At 37.2% G+C, this 19612-nt stretch overlaps 1 long non-coding RNA gene across 1 annotated transcript in view; it reads left to right on the plus strand.

Annotated features, from left to right (window-relative positions):
• LOC109677590 (uncharacterized) overlaps positions 1-17699 on the plus strand; it is a 122149-nt gene extending 104450 nt beyond the window's left edge. The window contains exons 5-7 of the long non-coding RNA XR_012448893.1: positions 5655-5765; positions 7991-8046; positions 15977-17699. This is a non-coding gene — a long non-coding RNA (uncharacterized lncRNA). The remainder of the gene's footprint in view (positions 1-5654; positions 5766-7990; positions 8047-15976) is intronic.
• The last annotated feature ends 1913 nt before the right edge of the window (positions 17700-19612 follow it).

Below are 19612 nucleotides of genomic sequence, written 5' to 3' on the forward strand. Positions count from 1 at the left end.
GGTTTTTTGTTTTTGAAAACAATGGTCTCACTATGTATCCCATGTTGTCCACAAATTTACAATCCTCTTGCCTCAGTTTCCCTAGTTCTGGGATCTCAGGCATCCATCACCAGGTCCTGCCTATTTTTACTTTTTGAGTAATCACCTTTTTGTTTTCTGTAATGGCTTTACTAATTTCCATTCCCACCTACAGTGTGCAATGGCTTCATTTTCGCCACAGCCTTACCAGAACTTGTTCTCTAAGATCTTTTTGATAATGAACAGTCTTGCCGGGGTGAGACAATATCATGGTTTTGATTTGCATTTTCCGGCTAGTAATGTTGAGCATTTTTTCTTATACTTGTTTGCCATTTATATGTCTTTTGATAAATGTCAACTTAGATCTATTGCTCAGTTTTTAGTTGGGTTATTTGGTTTGTTTTGCTACTGACTTTTTTGAGAGCCTTATTCAGGATTCAGGATAAAAGTCCCTTTTCTGGTACATAATTTGCAAATATTTTTCCCATTCTATAGTTTGTGTCTTCTGATAACTGTATCCTTTGCTGTCATAACCTTTTTATTTTGACATAATCTCCATTTCTCTATGTTTTTTTAATTTCTTGTACTTTTTTGGTTGTGCCCATTTCAATGTACTGGAGCATTTTTGCTAGTAGTTTCTTAATTTTAGGTATTACTTTAAGTCTTCAATCCAATTTGAGTTGATTTTTGTAATTGCTAAGAGGAAGGGGTGTAGTTTCATTCTTTTGTATGTAGATATCCAATTTTCCCAGGAGCAAAAATTGAGAAGATACAATTTTTCCAATGCATGCTCTTACCATTTTTGTCACAAATCAGTTGGCTGTATATTTATAAGCTCTTTATTGTGTTGCATTGGTCTATGTGTTGATTTTATGCAAATATCATGCTGTTTTGATGCATATAGTTTTGTATTTTGTTTTGAAATCAGGTAATATAATGTCTCCTGATTGTTCTTTTTGATGAAGATGGCTCGGCTACTTGGTCTTTGTGTGTGTGTGTGTGTGTGCTTCCGTACACATTTTAGAATTGTTTTTTCCTCACTCTGTGAAGAAAGCTACTGGTTTTGTGATAGGAATTTCATTTAATCTGTAGCTCATTCTGAGGGATGTGGACAGTCAATGCTACTGTTTTTTGCATGTTGACTTTGAACCCTTCAACTTTGCTGAATTATTTTATTAGTTTCACCAGTTTTTTTGGTGATTTTTTGGGGGGATTTTCTATGTATAAGATCATATCATTTGCAAACAATGACAATTTGTTCTGATTCCCAGTTTTGATTCCTTTATTTCTTTCTCTTGCCTGATTGTTCTGGCTAGGGTTTCAAGTACTATATTGAATAAAAGTGGTGAAAGTTAGTTTTTCTGTCTTGCTAGAACTATGCTCTTAAAAATGTAAGTGTTATAATAGTTTCAAAGCCACAAGTACTTATAACCATCACACGTTATAACAGAGGGCTTTGCAGGGCTTAGGACATGCTACCCCAAAATATGTTGCCCTAGCTTTTTAGAGAACAGCATAAGTAATAAGTTCTCTCTGACTTTTTCCTGTCATTCTCCCCTGAAGAAGGCCATAAAAGAACTCTCTGATCTTCCTCTAAACCAGGTAATAAGACCATTCTAGAGATATCTCCCCTAAATCCAGAGGAAGAGACCAAGACTCAAAGACATGGAAAAGAATCTGAAGAAACACATATTTTTAAATTCCCCCAGTTATTTCTATTAGGGCACATGCTTTTGTCTTCCAATCATACTTATGTATAACTGTCAATAAACACAGATTTTCTGGTTTTCTTTGTGTCTTCATTTCAGAAGACTCTTGTGTCATGCAAAATTTACACAAAATAAATTCATATGCTATTCTCTTGTAAATCTTTTTTGTTACAGGCCTCTCAGCCATGACCCTTGCAATAGGTTAGGAAAAGATACTACTTTTTCTCCCTTACAGATTCTGCATGCTCATAAGGTCTGTTGTTAGACACCAACATGGAAGTCCTGTCATGGAAGCACAAGTTCAGTCAGTTATTGTAGTAATTAGCCTCTAAGAGAGCCTCAGCTGTACCTGTTGGTATTCATGCCCTGATGCAATGCCCATAGCCATGCAGGAGGGAAGGGTAAGTCTGTGGGATCAATGGCCTGCATAAGTGGTATTCTGTCACTCCCAAGGCTAGCTCATAGAACCTATTGTGGTTTCTGCTTTGCTCTTTCTCTCTTGGATAATTTGTACTATGGGAAGCCAGTCACCATGTTGTTAGGACACTCAAGTAGCATATGGATTATGCCATGTTGAAAAGATGATGTGAGGCCTTTTACAACAACCATGTGAGTGAGTCATCTTGAAGTAGTTTCTCCAGCTCCAGAGAAGCCTTCGGAAAATTGCACCCCAACTCATATGTTGATTGCAGTCTCATAAAGGACTCTGAGCTGGAGCCTCCTAGGAAAGCTACTTCCAAATTCCAGACCCACAGAAATTTTGAGATAATTGTTTGTTTTTTTAAGCTTATATGTTTCAGGGTATTTTGTTATGTAGTAATCAATAATTGATACAATCTTTGATAATATACAGGCAGAATTAAAAGGGTCTCTAGGGATGATGTAGAGAAGACACTGATAGTTGGGTTCCATGAAACTTGAAAAGATTTGTTGGAATCTGTTTTTAATTCTATAGATTAGAGTTGGTACACACATTGAGACCTCTTCAGTATTGCATTTCTGTTTAATGATAAGAACGCCATGTCTTGACTAAGAGTCCGGAGCTCTTGTCACTACTTTGTGTGACTGTTGATAAAAATGACTTAATTTTTGATCTTTTATTTATATTATATATCCGCCCACTTGCTGAAGATCAGTCATGTGGTTTAGCAAGAATTACTCACTTAAGAAGAAGATATACACTGCTTAGTGTGAGTGCTGAATCATGACCCTCAAAGATACCCTGGAACTAATGCCTGGAACCTGTGAATGCTACTTTACATGGCAAAAGGGATGGTGCAGATGCAATTAAGTTAAGGATCTTGAGATGGACAGATTATTCTGAATTATTCAGGTAGGTCCTGAGTATAATCGTGAGTGTCTTTATAAGAGAGGGGAGACAGAAGAAAATTTGATAAAGAGGGAAATAGATATGATGCAAGAGCAGGAGAGAAAAGATGATGTGATACCAGGCTAGAAGCCAAGGAATGAAGTATCAACCATTCTGCCCAAGGTAAGAAGATAGATTCTCCTGTACAGCTTCCAGAAAGAAAGGAGTCTATAGGGTCTATAGCTCTGCAGATCCCTTGTTTTTAGCTCACTGTAACTGATATCAGACTCCTGACTCCAGAACTATAAAAGGGAAAAAATTATGTTGATATAAGCCACTGAGTTTGTTATAATTTATTACAGCTACCATGAGAAATTAATTACACTAGTCTTAGCTCCAATAGGTCCTTCTTCTGTTAGGTTGTGGAGGGCAAAATTTCTAATGCTTCATTTTCTCATTTATAATGGGAATAATAAAGTGTCTGTTTTATAGGGTTGCTGTTAGATTGATTGAATAAAATTATTCATGCAAAATGCTGAACATAGGACTCAGTACATGATAAGTTCTTTGTGGGCTATGGATTTGGTCTAGACAAGAAGATTGTAATTTTTTTTTGTCTCTTTTTGTAAAGTAGAGTATTAAGTAGCTCTTGGAATATAGAAAGGTTTGAATATTTATTAACTATTTTACTTCTCTAATGGTCCTTCCTCCCAAGTGTTGACTGCAAGATGGGGAAAAATCAAATAGGTGGAGTGACTGGAGAATAACCCAGATGAGAGAACTAAAGAGGGTTTTGAAAAGACTTCATTGCTTATTATTTGCTTTTAGAGAAAGCCACACAAAACAGGTGAAAAGTTATCCTATTTATAAAGCTCTCCTGAGAGGGAGAGTCCACAAGCCTTCCTGATAATTTCCCTTGGTACAAGTAAAGCCTGTTCTTCAGGTTCAAAGAAGACGGCACTGATGGCTATGCATTCTTTGCCAGAAAATGGAGTGGTTTTGATTTTGAAACTTGCTTAATACCCAAAGCTCTCCAAAAGAGTCTATCATAAAGCAACCATATGTTAGCTGGCCATGTTTTTAGTGCAACTTCAGGTGCACCAAGTACATATAGCAACATAATTTTTTTCTTTTCTTATTCTAAATTTCAAAATTTGTTATTTAAAAGGCTTATGATAATCATATTTATTATATGATTCATTTCTGCAACTCAGTTTTCTTTAGATGCTTTTATTTTCCATTTTCTACTGATTCATCGTTCATATACCATTGCTCATATGTACTTGCACATTTTCATAGATTAAGTGATCTATATTTTCTCTCATGAGTCCCAGTGGGTAGGAGCAATAGCTAGCTACACACTTCTTTTGTGAGGTTCTTGGTAGAACATCTTGTGCTTTATGATTGTTTTATGATAATAGAGATGATATGTGAAAACTCTATTGGGTCTTCATCAGATTGTCTCTACACTTACAGAATAGACAACTCTGAGGAGTAACAGTTGTACCATGTGACAAACAACTGGCACAGTTGAGAGTGGTGTTTTTCTCAGGCCTTACAAAATCATGGTCCTGCTGGTTAGAGATGCTTTGCAGAATTAAAGGACTATGGCTGGTTGACTTGACTTCTAGAAAGACAAAGTCAGTCTGTAGACAGCTGAGATGTTGTTCTTTCTAATGAAGAGATTCAGTTATCTACATTGGTAATAGAGGCAGACATCTAATTGAAGTGGCCTCAGCTGGCCAACAGAGATTGATGGCTGAGGTGGTGCTCACCTCTATCTATGGTGGCTCACACCTCAATGGCAATCTAGCAGTGACCTTAGAAGGTCTTATTGACCATTTCAAAGTCTCTGCTTCAAGATATAAACCAGCCCAAAAAATTACTTTCCCTCATCCGGATTCCTGTTTCTTTTGTGAGAGGTTAAGATTTACTATATAACCTGAAATCCTCCCAGGTTACATAACCCAGTTCACAGATTCAAAGAGAGAAGATGAAATTCATTTATCTCCACTCTGCACATGGATAATAAGCACTGCATCAGTCAAAAGTTAGTAGATTTGATGCATCCTAACTGTTTATACGTGATCAACAATGCTTTCTTATTCCCACAGTAAACTCGGAGTCCTGTTTGTGAAAAAGGGCAGTTTCTGAGGTTAGCATATACAAAGTGCTCTAGGCTCCCTTTCCCCTTTCTCAGAGACACTAGGAAAATATGCCTGTGTACTGTTCTGCTACATTCTTAAATCATGATTAACTTAAACTCCCTTTTCTCCTTGCTTACGCCCAACACAAGCAACTGCTTTTCTGTCACATTGATTTTTCTGTCCTTGTGGATTTAAAGCCAGGGCTGAGTCCTCCTAACAGGGTGAGTTCTCTGACAAGGAAGTTTTGCAACCTAATTTACAGCTGGAGTCAAGCTTGTCAGGGAGAGCCAGAGGGGAACTGTCGCAACTGGCTTGTTAAGTATGCATTTAATAGTGTTTATCCAAGCGAGTTTGTGATTTCTTCACTCTCTCCAACAAATATGTTATTTGTAATACCTATCTTCTCTAATCTAGGTGTTTGAAAAATGTCTGAAACGTGTGTGGGCTAGAATGCATTTTGTTTTTCCGTAGGAATCGTCATTTAGCAGGGGTAATCTCTGAGGGACTATCAAAAACTTCTTGTCATCTTTCCAAATCATCCCTCTCTGCAGTGACCATGTCTTAATCCTGAAGGAAAACAAGGTAATCTTTTCAAATAAACATTCTCAAGGATGTTTAAAGGGAACTCAATTGCTAGCATGCAGAACCCTTCCAATGCTTGAAAATAGCTGTTCTGCAGTTGCACAGTTACAGTAAGTGGGAGGGTTATGAGCATTTGGTATTTTCAGATGATTAACAATAAGAAGCTAAGTTGTAAGCAAAAGTTTTATTTGTGAGTGTGTGTGCACACACGTGTGTGTTTGTGTGTGCATTCTACTAGTCACTCAGGATCTTGTTTCTCAATATATTTAGTGGAAAACAAGGTACACGGGTTAATCGGCAAGTGAATTGGTAGTAGACATTGGCAATACAGATGTTTTTTCATCTATAGTGGGGTTATTCCCAATATTCTCATTATAAATTGAAAATATCTTAAGTTGAAAATACACTTAATACAGCTAACTTAATGAGCATCACAGCCCAGCAACATAATCCACTGCAGAGAATCAGTTGTTCCCACCTCGTGATGGTGTGTCTGATTTGGAGCCATGGTTTGCTGCCACTGCCCAGCATGAGGAGAGAGAACCACACCACGTGTCATTAGCCATAGAAAAACTGGAAGCATGAAGCCTGCTTTCTACTGAATGTGTACTGCTTTAACACTATCATGAAGCTGAAAAATGACAAGTGGAACCATTGTAAACTGGACACTGTATTTGAACATGGGCCCTTTAAGTTTCCTTGGACTAAACTGTCTCTGGTGAAATGGAGAAATGCTAAATAAAATGAGGTGCTGAAACACATGCCATTGGCTGCAAAAAATTTGGTAGTATGATATCCCTATTATTAAGGAACTTGACATGCAATAGAAAGAGAAAATGTAGGGTCTGGATAATAAAAAAACTAATATAATTTATAAATTAATATAAATTTATAATTTATATTATATTAATAACTTAATATAATATAACTTAATAATAAATTAACATTATTTATAATTTATTAATATTATTTATTTATTTAATAATAATATAAGTCAAAATATGGAAGTTATATTTCCAACATTGTTTTGTATTTAAAACAATTCTTTTTCACTTATCTTTTTCCTTTTCTAGTCTGTGGGCTTCTGAGGGACAAATGCCTTCTCTTTTTTGGGACAAAATCTCTAACATGTAGATCTCTTCCTGCCCACATGAGGACAGAAATGATTGAGTTTGACATTTTTTATCCCATTGTTCCTAGTTTGATATTACCTATCACTTTTTGTTTAAGATTCTTGAACAAAGTATCTTTTTAATATTTTTAATAGACCCTCAATTGTACATGACACAAATGCAGCTTCCTTTTCAAAAAAACCTTAGAGATATGCTACATATGTAATTTAAAATTTTCTACTCAATTCATTAAAAGAGTAAAAAGAAGCAGGTGAATTTCATTTGGAGTCAAAGTCTTGCTGTTTAGCCCATACTGATCTTGAACTCATTTTGTAGCCCAGACAGACCTCTAATTCATGATCCTCCTGCCTCAGACTTCTAAGTGCTGGAATTATAAGCATATGCCACCATGCTCAGCTGCAATAAATTTTTAATTTTTAATATTTTCTTTAACTCAATTTATCTAAAACATTACCAAGTAAATGCATAAAAATAAAATTACTAATATCTTATATTATTTTTCCATATTAAGTTTTTGAAATCTGATGTGTATTTCATACTTTTACACATCTTAATTAAGACTTATGTCCAAACTAAATTGTAGAGCACCACATATCAAGTGCTCAGCAGGTACATGTGACCACCATGTCAGTCAGCATAGCCCTCTAGTTCATGTGTAGATGAAGGGGAATTCCCTACAACCCCATCTTGGCTACTGTCATTTGGAAGCAAGCCCAGTGGAAGTCATGTAAACTGGGGTTGACAAACCATCCTGGTTTGCCTGGGATTGAAAGGCTTCCTGGGACATAGGATTTGCAATGCCAGTCCCAGGGCCATTCTGAAAATCAAGATGGCTGGTCATCCCAATACATTTCATCCTTTTGGCCTCTGTGATTGAATTATATATAGAACACACAGACCTAGCTGCTAATCACAAGAATTTGTGGGGAGCATTGCCCATAAAGCCTTTCTTTCTGCAGTGGCTATTCTCTAGAGCTTCTAAAAACCTTTCATCATGAGGGGAGAGCCTGGCTGAAAGTATTACCTACTTTGAAAGAAATTATAGCCAGAGAGAAACTGACTTTGGTAACTTTTTCTTTCTTTTTTTTTTAGAGTCCTGGATACGCCCTACTTGAACCTACACTGTTCTTAGACTTTTCAGCAAGTCAGTAAGTTCTTTACACCTTTCTCTTATTTGTTTGTTTTCTTAAACCATTCAGGTTGAATTCCTGTCATGTGAAATAGAATAGTCCTTACAAATAAAACAGTGGGAGAAAAGTGCAAGAAATCTAATTGAAACTTAACGTTTATAAGAAACATAATCGAACGTTGTTTGTTTTTCTTGTATGTAGTTTTCTTGAGTTACTTTTGTGTGTGTGTGTGTATGTGTGTGTGTATGTCCTTTCCAGTATTGTCTAGCAACATGAGGTACCTTTGTGGGGTAAAGGATGGAAAGCAATGAAATTGTTACATGCTGACAATAACCTAGGAAACTTGAGATTTTTTTACAAGTAGGAGGCAATGATGACTTTTTGTCTTTTTTGTTCTGTCTCTTCCTCCCTTGCTCTCAGACTTTTGTTCTTTGCCCATAATGTGAATATTTGCTCCATTGCAGTAACTCATGATATCTCATAAGCCTCATTTTAGGTACTGGGACAATCTACAATTCACAAAATTCCAGCCTGTAGGTGAGGGACCCTTGAGAGTTTGCAAAGTTGCAAAATTAGGCATCCAAAAATTCATTCATCCATTTACCTTTTCTTAATCAATGAATGCTAAAATGCAATCAATAGCATGTGAAGGTATTACAGAACTTTTGGATCGTTCCAGGAGAAAGGTTGAATGATCATGCAATAGAAACATGTTATTAAGCTATTAGTATGTAATATGACACAGTAAAGTGCCCAATGTGACGTACTTAACATACATTAAAATATATTTAGACTGCATAGCAATCTTACGAAGCTGGCATTATTATTTTTTTCTTGAGATAGAAACAAAATGCTTTATTTTCTGTAGTTACTATCCCTTAACAAAATTCATTTAAGTTATTCTATTCTCAATGAATCTAACAACTAGTGAAGAAGATAGGCTTACAAACATATGTTTATAGTATCACGTGTGATTATATAAAGATGGAGAGCAAGGATCTTAGATAGCTGAGGAAGGAATGGTGTGTAGGGCATGTCACAGGTGTTGCACAGGGCCATCCATCTCTCTGGAAACAAGATACTTGAACTGAACCCATACATTGAAATTTATCTTCTCTATTGCAATTTTCTTAACCCTTTTCATGAGAAAGTTCTGCTTTATTTTATGATGACAAATTTTAGTTTGCTTTTCTACATCATGGTAACATAAGTTGCAGAACTCTGACTTGAGAGCAAAAGAGTTAGATTCTTAACTCTGGAATGGATACTAATGAAGCGATTGGGAAAAGTCTTAAACTTTTAGGGCTAAGTTTTCCTCATTTGTGAAGCAAGGCAGGTCAACCAATTCATAATAGTTTCTCTTCCAAATTTAGGACAGTAGGAAGCCTTCAAATTGAGCTCTCCCTGACTACCCTTACTGTCCTATTAAGAGTCATTGTCCAGAAACCACAGTTCAGAAGTAAGATAGTACAGCAAGGGATAAAGTAAGCTCAGTTACAAGAGAAGAGTTTCATCTTATTTTATTTTTACCAGAATGTAAACATCACTCCAGACTGCTCTACCTATGGAGTAGCCTGATGCACTTCTTTTCTGTAATAAACTTTCCATTTTCCTTCACTTAAAAGAAATCCTATCGCCCCATATAGCTTCAGGGTGTCTTCACTCAAGGATCTACTGGGATAGACAGTCAAGACTTGGCAAATCAGGTCAGAGAGTCAGAGTTTTACCAAATGCCTCAATGTTAGCAATATTAAAATTCACAAGTGAAAAGTAGCACATTTCATAGGATATTTAATTATTCTCCATAAAAGCTCCCTGTACAGAAGTAAAACAAAAGAAAATAACATCAGACAAACTCACACATTTATATGGAAATACTTTGGAAGAAGATCAAATTTTTAATTTTAGAATCTGTGTTTTCCAAGAAATAAGCTTTCTTATGTTTAATTTAGTGCTACCTGGTAATGCATTTATTGTATGTAGAAAATTATAAAGAGAATAGGAAACAGAGAAACAGAGACAGAATTGTTGGATTGTGCTCCTCAGAGTTTAATATAGGTCTGCAGCTTGAAGATTTTTTTGGTCTGAACAAACTTCTTAATATTAATTAATTGCAGTTTGACTTAAATGAAAATACCTCATCATGTTTTATGGACAAATGTAGTAGTTAATATGCATTGCATGTTAATACACGTTGGTCTTAAAATCCTTTCACAAAATGGATGTTTATGCTCAGTGCAGGTTGAAAGTAATATTTTATCTCTCTGTATCTACACATGTGGTGGTCTTGGCTACATGGTGACTCAACACTGGATTCCCTGATGCTCTTCCAGATGCAGCTGTTTCTTGAAAGGACATCTTTGCAGGAATAAGCCCCAAGTGTTTCTGAAAACTTGGCTATTGCATGATATCAAAATCACACTCATCCCAAGTCAACACTATCCATCCAACTTCTGCATGCAATAATTATTGGATAACATTATCATGAAAATCTCTGACATTTTATGCCTAAATTTTGCTACTTTAATTGTGGCAAGTCCACCCCTATACTGCATCCCAATTAGCCTATAATAGCCAATGGAAGAGGCCATCGATCCAATCCATATGATTGTTACTCCTGTTACAGCTACTTATATTCTCATTTATCAAGTTAGCATTTATGAATATGTCAAAGTCCCCAGTGTACCAGAAACAGATGCATCTTTAAGGCATAATTTCCTTTTTTCATCTTGCCTCCCTTCTTTCTGTCTCTTCTTGTCACTCCATGCCCAGCTTTGGCTTCACTTTTTTCATGCTGTGACTGTATCTGCAAGGGAGCTAATTTTTATCTGGCCATACAGCTGTGTGAATTAATCTTGAAAAAACTGTTCTTCCATGAATTTTAGCCTCTTCCTGTTTGGATTTAATCTGTGTATTAATTAACAATTTTCAAAGCCTTTGAAGCTGAATTTGTACACAAAGTTGCACCCAGGGCTGTGGTGCACTATGTCGTGTTCACTCTCCTTACCTAGGCCACAAGGCAAGAAGTAAGGGATTTAGACTGCTGCCTTCCTCAGTGTAAAGCAAAATACCAAATTGGTGTAATAAAATGTGACTTGAAGATATATTAGTATAAGCCATAGAATTATTTATTATGGGACTCTCACTGGAAATCCTTTAAAATATTTTTCTCTGCTACGTTTGTTTTTCTTTACTGAATATTTTCTGCCCTGTAAAATGCCACTTCTACATCACCGGAGAAGAGGCCATATCTGACCTGATTAGAGCTCATATTATTTAGATCACTCATCTGGAGGTCTGGGTAGTAGAAGAGTTAAACTTGCCCTGAGCCTTGCTTAGCCAGCCCTTTTCCCTTCTGTCCACTATGCTACACTTGCCCTGACCTTTCCTTAAGGAACTTGGAAAAACAGCAGAAAATATACTTTTGTCTTTTCTTCATTCACTAGATGTGAACTACAGACCTACTGGTTGTAAAGCTCTGAGTTTTGCAGTGAGGGTCACAAAGGAATATAAGATGTCATTATAATTTTAAGAAGGATTCCTCTCTTCCTGCCTCTTGACTCAGTCTTGTGAACAAGCTGCAGAAAAGGGCTTCCTCCTTCTGGAAACCTCTACTGTATCAAATAAATAAGCGGGGGAAATTAAAATTTAGAAACTTCTATCCTAACCTCTGTTTCCAGATTTGCTTTCTTTCACTCCCCTAAGGACACCCCATGTAGTGACCAAATGATACTATTTTTCATGCTCTAACCCCAAGTTGCTTGTTCCTATTTGTGAGGATCATGGAAAAGGCTGCCCTCTACACCCAGCACCCCTGCTCTGACCCCATCCTGAAGAAAATACATTCCTTCTGTTTCAAAGACCTATTTCAAATACCCTTTCCTTTTGTTTGGATAAAATTCTTTTCTGCCTGGGGATACAGAGAAAATGACATGAAAATAAAAAGCTTCATTTGAGCTTTGCTGCCCACTAAGAATATATGGATGGAGGAATTCTTGGAGTTCTTTGAGCTTCATTTTCTACTTCTGCAAAACAGAGCTATGATACTACAAAATGATCAGGCTTCTTGCTGAGGTAGTTTATACACATGGACTAGCACAGTACCTGGCACTCAGAGGCTACTCCACAAAGGTAGACAGCAACCTTTCTGGGAAATCTCCATTATTAAATGATCTCTTTTGTGGCTGTTTGTAGGCTTACCTGTTGTTAGATTCTAGGCTGCTTAAGCAAAGGCAACATGAGGTTCCCTGTGGTCTCACTCAGTGCTTTGTACCTAGTAGATGCTCACATGTAGTAGATATGTCAGAGTACTATTGTAAAAATACAAATGACCATAGGGCTGGGAAGAGCCAGCTTTGCAGGGTGATATGCTTGAGGGATACAAAGACCAGGATTTGTATAAGGCCTTTGGCTTAACCCAGCAAGGTTCTAAGGGTGGGGGTGATTGTAGAGAAAAAAATGGCAGCCTCCATGTTTAGCCTCATGTGATTTAGGACTAGAGGATGACCTTTCTCAGAGGTCACCCACAAGATGAATCAGGAAAAGAGAGACCTGAGATAGGACCAAGTGCTCCCAGATCCCTAGACATTTTAAACAAGGAGGAGAAACTCAGTCTTCACTCACTAAGCTTTGATGATTTATTCTTTGGATATTATTTAAAAGAAATATTTTAAAGTAAATTAATTGAACTCCCATGACCTTTTACCTTACTAGTATCATCAAAAGAAACTAGCTCTTGAATTTAAAAGAATACTGGATTTATTTTCTGTGACTTACAAAATACTGAAGAATGTCAATTTTTTAAATTATAAATAAAAATATCAGTGCTTTCAACAGTAAGCTGGAACATCCTGAGTTTGAAATGTCCCAATTTTAGCAAATGAGTACAAGTGAAGGATGTCATAGAATAGAAAAACTGTGGATGCATTGTATAGAAAAGATGGACTTTATTTTATGAAACTTTCATTTGTGTTTCATGTATGTATATAAAATGTATTTATGTGTGTACTGAGTTATAATATATGATATACAGGGCATATCTCAAAAAGTTTGGAATCTACAAAGTTTGTCTGGCTTCACATTGTTTTGCTTATAAATTTCCCGGTGATGGGAGACAGCTCTGGCCAATGAAGCATTATGGGAGGTCTAGCAGAAGAGGCAGTGATAGGAGGAGCGGACAGGAAAAGATTGTTCAGCTGAAAGCATGATGCACAGTGGGCCATGGCCTTTTTTTTTTTTTTCTTAGTAGATTTTTGCATCTGTATATGCTTCTGGAACCGTGATATCATCTTTCAACCATGAAAGGAACTCACCTGAGATCATGTTGCACATAATACAGCTGGAAGCTGGAGGGCATCTCTGCTGTAGGCTTGATGTTAAGCTATGCTGTTAAATACTTCTGGAACTATCCTACCTCCAGGTCTTAGTGTTTAAGCCACTTGGGTTTGTTATATGTAGGCAAAAGCATCCTAAAAGATAGTAAGGAAGCTTGTTAGAAGAAGAACAAATAAGTCATCCCTTGTATTGGGAGAAGGAAAACTTGGAAAAGTATTCTGTGTCAGATCACAGAAGATGAGCAGGACAGTCATAGTTCTGAGCACAGACTCAAGAGCGGGCTGTCTAGGCTTGCATCTCTGCATGGCACTTCTTAGCAGGGTTGCCTTGAAAAAACAACCATCTGAAGCACTATATTAGATTATTGCAGTGGTTATTGTCCAGGATGGATGGAAAGATGGGAGAAATCAGAGGCAGGGAAGCTAGTCAGAAGACTGATGTACAGTACAACAATGCACAACGAGTGTTTATGCCCTGGAGAAGGTAAAGGAAGCACACAGGGAAGAAAGGATGCAGAAGAGGTTAATGAAGTGGACTTGATAGCAGACTGAATGTGGGAGATGGGGCTGGGGAAGGAACTAGTGGTATAATTTCACTGCTAGAAGTCTAAATTGGAGGCCCAGTAATGTGTGTGGTGATGTGGCAATAGGGAGTGGGCAGAGAAACTTTCCTTTGGATTCCCCTCAAGGGTGACACTGTATTTGCTTGCAGTTTCCACATGCATTTGCCACTTTATGAATGGCAAGGTAAAGTTCAAAGAAATTAAGGTACTTCTAAGAGTGATGACAAAGCCAGAGTTCAATCCATACTTTTTTACTTCAAATTTTGCCTTTATCCTATGCTGCCTCTTGCTAGCCACGCATGACTAGGACAAGAAATAAGGAAATCATGAAGAGGTATGTTTTAGGGACAAGATAGAGGACTCAAAATACAGATACATAAAGCAGATGGAAACAAAGGAAAGACAGAGTATTGGGCTTAAGGACTGGTCCTTTAAGAGTGATGAGATTTTTAAATGGAGAAAAAACAAAGGTAAATGTTAGAGGAGACAGTGTGACATATGAAGTATGAAGAACACCTAGGAGGAAAATCAGGATAGAACAGATGTAGTAAAATCCAAGGGAAAAGTGTACAGCCAGATATGGGGGTTCATACTGTCTCTACTTGAGAGATTGAGGGAGTGAGGGGCAGAGAAAAAGGCACTGAGAATAATAAGTAGCTTTCTAGTGACTTTCAAGCAAGAAATTCCACAAGATTGTCAAACGCAAGTGCTCAGTAGGATATAAAGATGAGTATGGGCAACTGTGGACCACTGATGTGGAAAATTTGTAACAATTAATGAAAAATCACAACAAAAAATAAAGAATGAGAAGAAATGAAAGATCTTTTATTATTTGAAGTAGAAAGAAAAGGAAGATAATTTGTAGATGCATTAGCAAAGGAGAGTGAAAGAAGGAGAAAGACTGAGGAGAGAAAGAAGAGAAAGACAAGAAGAAAAGATACATATGAATACCCTCCGAGGATAGGGAGGAGGTAGTTACTGCAAGAAGAAGAATCATGCCATAAACCTAGAGCAGGAAAAGATCAGACAGAATTTGACAGCAAGCATAGAGATCATCCATGCAAACTGCTTTGTAGTCTTAAAGAGGTGAGTGAAAAGACCAGTAAGGAGTATTTGGGGACATGGGGAAATGATAGGCTGTAACTTCTTCCTGCCACACCAAATGACTTTAGGAGAAAATGGACTTTGGGAGGGACATGGAATTTGCAAGCAGTCACAGGGGAAGAAGGCACAAGGGTAGTAGCAGAAGCTATACCAAATGGTGTTGGAGTCCATTCTGCTGCAAGTTCTGAGTGGCACTGTTAATGACGAGTGAAGGAATGGAGTTGTAGTTCTGCTTTAACTAGTTGGAAAATCTGAAGTCATTTTACTATAGGGATTTAGTTTCTTATGTTGATTAAAATGAGATACATTGGTTATCACTTTCCTTTTTGATGTGGAAATGGAACAGGATGACATGATGATGATGAGATGATAATGATACAGTAATAGGAATAGAAATAACGTCTCTTGCTGTTGATATACTACTGTACCACATCTATTACTAGTGCTCTTTCTATTGTGGGCAGATGTTATTTCTGGCTTTTGTATATGTTAACTTATTTCACCTTCCCATCAGTTTATTGATGTGCCTAGAGTTTTTTTTCCAAGTCTATAGGAAAAACACAGACTAGCGCATTTAATTGCCTAAGTTTAAAAACCAATAAGTAACAGAGCCAGGATTATTAAGTCTTAAGTAGTCTGGCTCCAGATAAATGATTTTTAAAATATAAAGTCATATCTTACATGTTATTACAAGAGAAATAAAACATGGTCTAAATAATTTAGACTGTGTGTGCACTGTATCAGGGTTTGAACTCAGGGCTTCATGTTTGCTAGGCAGGTGCTCTACTGCATGAGGCACACCTCCTGCACTAGGTTCTTAATGACCTTGCATTCCTATAGTTTAGTTTTTTTTTTTTTCCCACTGAGAAGTCAGGACCTTCCATCTTCATGTAGTTTCATAAGAAAAATAAACCTCTGACGCTGCTTCTTGGTATTTATTTCTATCAGTGGCAACATGAGCGTGTCTCCTCTGAAGGATTGCCGTTAAGAATCAAAGACTGCAGCTGCTGCCTCAAACTTCCTGGCTGACCCTGAGCCAACTGGGCAGCAGAAAAAGATGACTGACTTGAAAGGAATATAGCTATCTCAAAGCTGGAGAAAATTCTTCACTGTATCATAAAAATGTGGAATCGAATTTTGAATGTTTCCTCTGTCACTCTAATGACTTCTACTTCAAACACTTGTTGGACTAAATTCCAGGCAAATTTCATTGGATAGGCAGTATGTTACACTAAGAGCTATACAATACCATCATGGGTTTCCAGACTGTTATTCAAAGGCTTATTGGACTTCTAAACAGGTCACTGTGCCTGGTAGGAAACCATTGCTTTTGGTACTGCAACAACTTGAAGAAGCTTCTTTGTACTGACTTCGAACTCAATTGACTGAAGTTTGGAAGTGTGTAACTACCTGGGAATTTGATCAAAAGAAAGGTTAATGACATTAAGTCAGGGTAACATTCTCTGTTAGGATCATGAAGATGATAAGCAAAACAGGGCTTAATGGGCACAATGTGCCCATCTCTGGAAGATGCAACAGCTGGGGACTACTGCATCAATGTCAGGCAGATTTGGAACTGGCAATGCTAAAGTCAACAAATAATAAAGCAGTGCTCTGCATTCCTGGGTTTTGTAAGTTCTGTCAGGTGTTGTTAGATTAGCTGTTCTGCTCCTACACATACTATCAGATTCAGGCACAATCCCAGATCAATATTCTGTAGGATGAACAATAGCATTTTGAGACTGAAAAAGCACTCTTTCTCTTTTTAACCTTATCCATGTGTTTTTAAGAGAAGCTTTGGTACAAAAAAAAAAAAAAAAGGAGTTATTGATTCAGAGCCATGAGACCTGTAGGGTAAACAGTAAAAACTGTGGAACTCACACAGCAATGCTAGAGATGTCGACATCGGTGCACACAGCAGTCTTAGGGCAGGGTCAGCTACCTTGTGCTGTGTCTTCAGTAATAGGACAATTCAGGTCCAACTGAAAGAAAGTCGATAGCAACATCACAAGGCCTCAGAGGTCTGAAAACACAGCCTAGACTTTTAACTAACGTGTTTCAGTTAGCTTCTAAAATGTGCTTGTCTGAAATCTATTTGCCACACTTTCTTCTAAGGTCTACTTACATTTTTACTAAAAATGATACATGGACTGAAAAAGAGAAAAAAGGTCTCAGACATTTGTAAACATATCAAGGACTTGATCCCAGCTCTCTCAGATCTTATTCAGAGTGGATGGGGATTTCTGTAGGCTTCCTTGCTTCATCATCTCATGGGTTGTGCTGACTTTATTTACAAAATCTACTCTAAGATATATACAGCTCAGATTTTATTTTAGTGAACCCAATAGTACCTTAAATTTTTTTGGTTCACATTTTCACTAATTTAGGAATAAGTAACATAGTAAGCCAGGTTCAAGAAGTACTTTACTCATCGGTGCCTGTGCAGTGTCCCTCTAAACAAACCCAAAGGACAAAGTCAAGCATATCTGGTCATATCTGGAAGGCTGGAATCTCAAATGCTAGTGAGGCTGATGCAAGAGCATACAGAAGTTTAGGCCAGCCTAAACTTTTTGATCTTGTCTCAAAAACAAAACAAAACAAAACAAAACAAAAAACCAAAAAAAAGCCAAACAAACCAACAACAACAACAAAAAAACCAAAATCAAAACAAGTGGACATGGTTCCAACAGCTTCCAGGATGTCTGCTGGTTCCTTAAGGGTGGTGTACCCAGAGAAGCCATGACAACTCAGATCCCACCTGCATACCTCACCCTATGCATCTCTTCATCTGTTTTGTTTTCTTTCTGATATCTTTTTTTTTTTGGCAGCACTGGGGTTTGAATTCAGGACCTTAAGCTTGTTAGGCAGGTATTCTATCATTTGAGTCACTCTACCAGTCCTCTAATATCTCTTATAAAAAAAACCACGTATTTCCCTGGGGGGAGAAAAAAGAAGTACTTTACTAATATCAATTATTTGAATACCCTTTTCACAATATTTGCCATATCAGCAAACCATCATACTGCTATTTACCTAATTTTAAATGAAATTTTTTATAAATAAAATAATGGAGCTGAAAAATTCCCAGGGATGCTATAGTGCAACAATTGTGTTTGTGGTGATGCTGTGTAAACATGCCTGTTTGGATATGATTAGATACACAAATATTTTCTGTTGTGTTACATTGTTTACAGTGGGTTTCAGCTCTAAAATGAACACTCTCAGATTACACAGATTTATTGTTCTTAGCATAAAATCTGAAGGAAACATGTTTGTATAATGTGCAGTGTCTCTTATACCTTAGTGTTTGTGTTTTCAACACTGTTTTACTATATTTAAATTCCTAGTGAAGATGCAAGCTTTTATCTTGGTTATCTCTTTGATCTTTTAAAATTGTTAATCAAATTGTGCTACCCTACTTAAATGTTTTTATTGGGTAAAAATCAAATTTTCTCCAGGACTTCCGAGGACCTGCATGATTTGGATTCAGTCTTCCAGTAGCCCAGTGCTGATTTCTGTTCTGCACCCAAATAAGCTTCTTTCACTCTTGCAGAGTCTTTCCCACCTTAGGGTCTTTATTGTATGCTGGTGTCCTTATCTGGAATGTTCTTTTGCCTGGATGATTTTCTTTTGTTTATATATCACATTCTTCACTGTGTCTTTCTAAACCATCCTATAGAGACCTTCCTGCCCATCACCAGCCCCTTCTCATTATATATATCTTAGTAACTACTTTGTTTTCTTAGTAATTTTTACAGTTTATTTATTCTCCTCTTAATTGTTGTAATCTCCACTTAGTTATGACCTCTATGAGGTGAGGGCCAGGTTTCATTTCTGTTGGAAAAAGTATCTCCTGGGCTTAAGTTTGGGCTCTACCCTATGACGCCTGGATAAAATTAGAGTAGTTAGTTAACTACTGCTTTTTGATCTATAAAATGGGTTATATCTTAACTCACAGTAAACACTTTTACACTGTGAGCTACTTTATAAATCATAGTGACCAAGATTCCCAGACACCCAGCATCTTCATCTTCCCCAACAAAGCCACCTATCAACATTTCAATCTTGTTTTATCCAGAAGTTAGTGGAAAGGGATTAGCTGATATGAGACATGGAGGAGGAAGAAAAGAAGAATCCAGAATTCATCATCTAAGCTCATGTGTCAGGAAATGGTGGACCAGTGGCACAGAGTGTGTGGACTATATGCTCTCCTGTACATCTGACATCACTGGAGAGGCCAGGTGTGATGATGCACACTTATAATCCCAGCACTTGCGAGGCTGAGACAGGAAGATTGTAAGCCTTAGGCCAGCCTGGCTATATAAAGAGTAAAAGCCAGTCTGCATTATCTAGTGAGACCCTGTCTTAAAACACAAATCTCCTTACCCCCTAAAAATCAAATCATTGGGTGAATTGTCAGCACCAGATACAAAATCCTGTAATTTGGGTTTGTGGGGAGGACACGGTGCTAGGATTATGAGGGTTTGGGGTTGAGGGAGTTTTCATGTCATTGCTCTTACTGACAACAAAGTGACAAATATTAGGCATTGAGTTCTACACTCTCTTGGACCAGGGACTTTTTGG

This window comes from Castor canadensis, chromosome 1, assembly GCF_047511655.1.
Source record: "Castor canadensis chromosome 1, mCasCan1.hap1v2, whole genome shotgun sequence".
In the NCBI taxonomy this organism is placed as follows: domain Eukaryota; kingdom Metazoa; phylum Chordata; class Mammalia; order Rodentia; family Castoridae; genus Castor; species Castor canadensis.